The 7,059-nt window shown below is 38.8% G+C and overlaps 1 pseudogene; it reads left to right on the plus strand.

Moving 5' to 3' along the window:
* The first annotated feature begins 264 nt into the window (after positions 1 to 264).
* Positions 265 to 1,720, plus strand: LOC105824195 (annotated as a pseudogene).
* Positions 1,721 to 7,059: the final 5,339 nt, after the last annotated feature.

A 7,059-nucleotide genomic window follows, 5' to 3' on the forward strand; every position in this document is an offset into this window, starting at 1 on the left:
CCTTTGGTAAAATCTCAACTATGTGTTAGAATTTGAAGAAGATTGGTATTACTAATAGGAAATAGGGAAACATCCAATAAAATGATGATTTTTTTTTTTTTTACAATCGCCCCTGCCCCCTGGCTGATGTGGCCAAGCAAAAGGAGATCGCATTTACTCAAAGGGTTATTTTACTACAACATTGTTGTTTTCAACAGGAGCTTCAGAGAGAAAAAGAAGGTAGAGCATGCCACTTAAGAGATGTGCTGTGTGGGATAAACAGCAATGGCGGAGGCTGCGGCTCCGGGAACGGCGGCCACAACGTCAGGAGCAGAAGCGGCAGCGGCGGCGGCGACGGCGGCCTGCCCCGCCCCTCTCCCCACAGTCCCCGCCCCGTCCGCGGGGGCGGGAGTAAGCGGCGGCGGCGGCGGCGGCGGCAGCGGCAGCGGCGGCGGCAGCGGCAGCGGCTGGACTAAACAGGTCACCCGCAGGTACTTTATGCACGGGGGCTGTAAAGAAGGAGATAACTGTCGATACCCTCATGACCTCTCTGACAGTCCGTATGGTGTAGCGTGCAAGTATTTTCGGCGAGCGTACTGTGTTGACGGAGACCGCTGCAGATACGAACATAGCAAGCCACTGAAACGGGAAGAAGCAACTGCTACAGGCCTGACTGCGAAATCATCTCCTGCTGCTTCCCCAAGTCCCTGCAGCAGTCGGACCGCTCCCTGAAATGGATACAGGCAAAGCTGAGTCGAGAAATTCAAACTGTGCAACGGTAGGACCAGGTTCAGAGGACTGGGCGAATGCGATCGAGTTTGTTCCCGGACAGCCCTACCGTGGCCGCACTGCCCCTTCCCGCACTGACGCACCCCTGCAGGGCTCAGTGACCAAGGAAGAATCAGAGAAAAAGCAAACCGCTGCGGAAACAAAGAAGCAGCTTTGCCCGTATGCTGCAGTGGGAGATTGCCGGTACGGGGAGAACTGTATGTATGTCCACGGAGATTCATGTGATTTGTGTGGGCTGCTGGTCCTACATCCAATGGATGCTGCCCAGAGATTACAGCATATAAAATCTTGCATTGAGGCCCGTGAGAAGGCCATGGAGCTCTCATTTGCCGTGCAGCGCAGCAAGGGCATGGAGTGTGGGATCTGCATGGAGGTGGTCTATGAGAAAGCCGACCCCAGTGAGCGCTGCTTCGGGATCCTCTCCAACTGCAACCACACCTACTGTCTCACGTGTATTCGCAAGTGGAGGAGTGCAAAGCAATTTGAGAGTAAGATCATAAAGTCCTGCCCAGAATGCCGGATCACATCTAACTTTGTCATTCCAAGTGAGTACTGGGTGGAGGAGAAAGAAGAGAAGCAGAAACTCATTCAGAAATACAAGGAGGCAATGAGCAACAAGGAGTTCGGGTATTTTGATGAAGGACGTGGGAGCTGCCCGTTTGGAGGGAACTATTTTTACAGGCATGCGTACCCTGCTGGCCGTAGAGAGGAGCCACAGAGACAGAGAGTGGGGACATCAAGCAGATACCGGGTCCAAGGAAGGAACCACTTCTGGGAGCTCACTGAGGAAAGAGAGAACAACAGTCCCTTTGACAACCACGAAGAGATTGTCATCTTTCATGTGGGCGAGATGTTGCTTCTGCTTTTGGCTATAGGTGGGGGCGACGAACTGACAGACTCTGAAGATGAGTGGGAAGATGAGCTGGAAGATTTTTATGGCTTGAATCAGTAGCAACCTTGCGTGGCGCGGGAACTGGTCTGAGGAGCTTCAGACAGTAGTTGCCCCTTGTGCTGGTGTGGCAGTGCCTGTATTTCTCTCCTAGACAGGCCTATCAGCTCCAGGTGTTGTCGTAATAATTTTTACCCAGGGCCTGTCTTCTCAATCCCTCACCTTTCCCCAAGGAGTCTGTTGTTTTCTCTGTTTAAAAACGTTACAAAAATAAATCTTGAAGTTAGTTTTTTTGTAACACGAGTTTAACTGTCAGACAGTTAGTGTAGGCTTGTTGCGTCATCTGTTTTCAACCAGATTGTGTTTATGGACTTTTCACACTCATTTTGAGGACCCCACCAGGTTCAAAAGTAAAAGCACTTGGTCCTGCTTTGGGGTCTAAGTGTTGGGGGGAGTGTTGGGTGAAGGGACCTAAGCTGGCAAGTAGCCTTCTGCTACAGACTAGGAGGTGGCTCCTTGGGGTTTCCGGTGAAATCTGCACATATGTGTTTTTATACCTGTTCCCTACCCTGGAATCCCCACCATGTACACTTATTCTGTGGTTTTGATCCCTTGTTTAATTGCACATAAGTAACACTACTGGGTAACCAGGTGAGAATGTGTTGAGATTTCTACTATGTTTTGCATGATAGGAAAATTGAGAAAGAGTACAAATAAAAGATACAGGGTCACAAAATCAATGCAGAGTTGGAAGATGACTCCCAGGGGCTGGTAGGCTTGATGTGTGTGTGAGTGTGGGAGAGTGTGTATGTGTGAGAGAGAGAGATAAGCTTCTCATCCCTGCATAGATACAGTATTCTTAGCCTTAGTACACAAAACTTGGTTCAGTGGTTTCAGCCTTGTGTGGCAGATAGATCTTAAAGAACAAAGCAGTATATTGGTAGTTGTTAATATAGCAGTGCTAGCTCTGTCTGTCTATATACATAGAGAAATTGGGGTTAGCCATAGAGGTTAAAACTATCTGGTTATCCCATATATTAACACAAACTGGCTCTTGTATTTAATGTATTCACAGTTGTATTTAATGTTTTGCTATCTAGCTTTTCCAATATAGGCGCTTTTTGAAAAACCTTTGTCCTCATTTGAGGAATCTTATTGTTGGGTTTTTGTGTTTGTTTCGGTGGGTATTTCCCTCCTTCCACTCCCGAGCTTTGCAGGTTGACAGATGTGATTCAAAACTATGTTCTAAGGTGTTTATTATAGTGAAATAATTGGTTTGCAGTAATTAAGTCACACTTTTCCACTAAAGGGGAGGGGGTGGTAATCGATAAGACAAGCTAAAGTTCAGTTAGAAGAATTGCTTGATCAGAAATTTTACCTTTGCATTTTGTTGCTGTTTTTCCTGAAAATAACTTGGAGATGCTCCTGGTTTGTCCATTCACTGCTTCGATTCCTTGGATCCCACCCATTCTTTCACTTTAAGAAAAAAAAAATTGTTGTAGAGGTCTCTGTATTTTGCAGCTGCCGCTTTGTAAGAAGCACTTTTCCCAAATAAAACAATTAAAATAAAAGAGATGTGTAATTTGGGCAGAAAAAAAAAATGGTCATTCTTTTTTGCTTTGCTGCTGTTGGGGTAATTTCAGACCATTTTAAAATATTTTCTTGTAAAGTATCCTAAATTTTTTTTCTGCAGATGTTGCTAAATGGATAAATAAATGTATTTAAAGCGTTGTCTGAACTGTGACTTGAGTCCTATACCCCAAAGACATGTACAGGAAATTTATGTTTTTATTTTCTTTCTGAAAATCCAAATAATCACCTCATTCACTCTGAAAAGAAGTATGCATCAAGGAGTCTAATTCACATGACAAAAATGTGTGTATGCTTTTCCAAAAAAATAAGAAAGGCACTTAAATCAAACGACATGCTTACATAATACATTCTCCTCAGGCATTTTAACTGTTTACCATCTTGGGACCAAAAAAAAAAAATGTAGGACAGAGTAGGTGACTCATTGACAATGAAGCAGTTGGAAATGTACCCTGCTGACAGGACTCATCATTTTCGACTTTTACCGTGGGAGCTGAGCACAGTATCTTAGTGATTTTCTTTCCTCCTCTGCACAATGCCTCTTTTGCTGTCCTATGGACAGCATTAGCAGCTCCTGTCTACTGAAGATCAAAAATGAAGATAAAACATCTCTGAAGCAATAAAATCAATGAATAAAGAAGTTTTGGTTTATAGTTCAAATTCAACTTTCCTTGACACATCTAGGTGAGATATCTCCACCTGCATTACTCCCTGAAGTGCTTGTTAACTGCACCTCTAAACTAAGATGCATCCAAAAACCTGTGTTCTCGCTTTGAAGAGGACATAACTGATACTGATTGGCCATCCCTTTTGTTATATGGTTGCTAAACACAGATACAGTGGTTTTCATTGGCAACTGTGAGTGCTCTAACCAGGTTAGTTCAGCTTTTGAAATAATCAGAGTAACCAAGTTTGCAGGGATTTTATGAAAAAGAAATCTCTCTATAGCTGTCTAGATACATAGAGCAGTCTAGGTAAAAAGATACACACACACACACACACACACACACACACTGTGATATACATATGTGTAGGTATATATGTATACAGATAGATAAAGAGGGAGAGAGAACTAGATTGATAGATATGGAGAAATAGATTAATAAATTAGATGAGATTCTATCTATGAGATGAACACACATAAATATTAGGGAGTGAAAATTTGCATAACTCAAAGGAGCTTTTGCTATTCTAAAATATACCAAAGTATTCACTTGCAATCAAAGAAATATTTTGTATATATTTGGAAACCCAGCATATGAACCCCACTTTCCAGTCTGAGCTCCCTTGGTAAGAAATAGATTGTAGTGAAGAAAATAGCAAAACATCATGCCTGTAAACACTTTAAAAGAACCTAGTTCGTGAGTGGGCTCACATGGGAAGAATCTTTGCACTTCCTAAAACTGAAGCCTGGTGTTAGACAAATATTTTCTACTTGATCACAAGCAATGCTGTCCACTTTAGCTTTCTCCAAGGGAGAGTTCTTGAAACCTGCAGAATCAGCTTCAGTACTGCTGTACTCAACAACCCAATCTTTTTTACTATATGACATTGCCTTGCAAAGAAATGCAATAAGCATAGTTTAAGTGTTTACCTGCCCAAAGCTTCTCTGAGAAAACTGCCTTTACCAGAGCCTCTGGAAAGGCAGAAAGTGTGCTTTTTATATGACAAGCCCTCATGCCAATGGCTACCTGGATCAGGAGTGGTCCTGACACAATAGTGACCATCTGTAGACTGCTCACTTACTTATAATTTGTGATGCTTGAATCAAGGAAGATGAGATCAGTTAATTGGAGTTCTCTGATGAATTTAAAAAGAGAAACTGAGAGACTGTGGTTTAAGAGTAGTGGGTCATCATCATAAATGATTCCCTGATTTTGAACAAAGACCCTGCAACCATGATAATTATAAAAAAACTTCGGAAGTAAAGGTGAACCAAAAAAAAGAAACCACAACAAAAAAACCCAAACAAACAACCAAAAAAGCAGAACAAGAGATTCTGTTTTCTATACGTGCATTGAAATTATATATAGAGGTTTATGTTTGTGAGATTTTTTTTTTAGCAATAAATTACCAAGTGAATGGATACAATCCTAAAAGAAAAGCTAAAATTGCCAAGACATACAAAAAGTTAGATTTTTAATTTTATATTATGGTTAATTTTATGATTTGACAGAATAGTATTTAAAACTCATCACTCTTCACTGGCCATGAAATTTAGTCAAATATGTGCCTTAGATTCTTTAAAATGCAAAGAAAAAAAATACCTCATTTTTCTCCCCAAGCTACTAATGTTACTTAACAAGAACTATTAAGAAATCAATTGCAAACCAAAATGATTTAACTTCTTTTTTTCAGGTACTGAATTGACCTTTCAAAATGATAATTGGTAGGTTACATAAAAATTCATATGAGCTTGCACTTTGCATGACTGTCTATCAATATTTGTCAAGTTTTTATGTAATAAAATGATCTTGGCATTTCTCTAGCATATCACATATGAATGTCATAATGTGATAACTAATTTTACATAGGAATTTTTTAAAGAAAAAGACTATTTACTTAAACAATCATCATTATCAACAACAATTTGGAGGAACAGAAAGCAAAAGAAGAAATTGTTTAAAAATTAAGTAAATAAAACAGTAATGGTACTCCGAGTTGGTGGGGTGAGAAAATCAGATTTAGTTTATCAAAATTTAGGGAAAATATGTATAATTATAACTTGGACATTGGGAACATTCTATAAGTACTCATCAATTTTAACAAGCATGATTTTCAGAAATTCTCTAAAGTTCACATATCAACAGTTAATATTTTAAGTTTATAAATGGAAATATATATAAGAAAATATTTCATACATTTTGCCATGATGACTGTGAACTGTTAGAAGAGGTTTTAAATTCCAAGCCTCTTCTGTTACCTTGGTTTACATGTGACACTTTTATTTTTCTTCATGTTTCCTCAAAAATAGCCAGTTAGTTTTCTCTCCTTTTTGTTTAGTAGATATCTAATAAGGATATTCAGAAATTTCTAGTTAATGCTTTTAAAATAACCTCCCCAAATGCAATTACCTAAAAGCAACAAGAACACAATGAGAATACACAAATGAGAGATTTCATCTTGAGTTATGTATAGGAAATAATTTTTTTCTATTATTAATTATGGCTATTTTAGATAAGTAATAAGCTTATATTTTATAAATGAGGGCTCTGTAAGAAAAATTTGGTTTTTAAAGAGTCAATAAAATAAGATGTTAAATACAACTTTAATAGGAATTCCATATGTAGGATTATTAAAAAATTTAACCTAAATTATAGTTGCTATTAACAGAATCATAACATATGTACTCCACATTTCAAAAAATTTAAAAATATAACTGGATATAATTAAAATATTATAAATTTGTGCATCTATACTGATCAGTACATCAAGCAAAAATGAAGTGGCTGATACCTCAGAACATACTATCAAATCCACAACTTCAATTCATATATATTTCTTTTTATTTTTATACTTTTATCATATGTCGACCATCAAAACCGTGTTTTTTAATCAATTTTTAAATTTCATCTGCTACTATATTGCCATCTAAAAATTAACATTTTTTGTCATGGCCTGATTTTGAGTCTATTCTTGTCCAATTTGAATTTGATGTTGAATTTATAATCACCAGAGAATGGGGACCAAGATGCACATTTGGCCTACCTCAAATAAGGTACCATTTTAATACTCAAGTAACTTATCACTCTAATGTGAATACTTTTTTCTTATACAAACTACAAAGTCCCAACTCCTAATAAAGTTTCAAA

The sequence above is a fragment of the Propithecus coquereli genome, unplaced genomic scaffold, assembly GCF_000956105.1.
Source record: "Propithecus coquereli isolate 6110/MARCELLA unplaced genomic scaffold, Pcoq_1.0 Scaffold72, whole genome shotgun sequence".
NCBI lineage: Eukaryota > Metazoa > Chordata > Mammalia > Primates > Indriidae > Propithecus > Propithecus coquereli.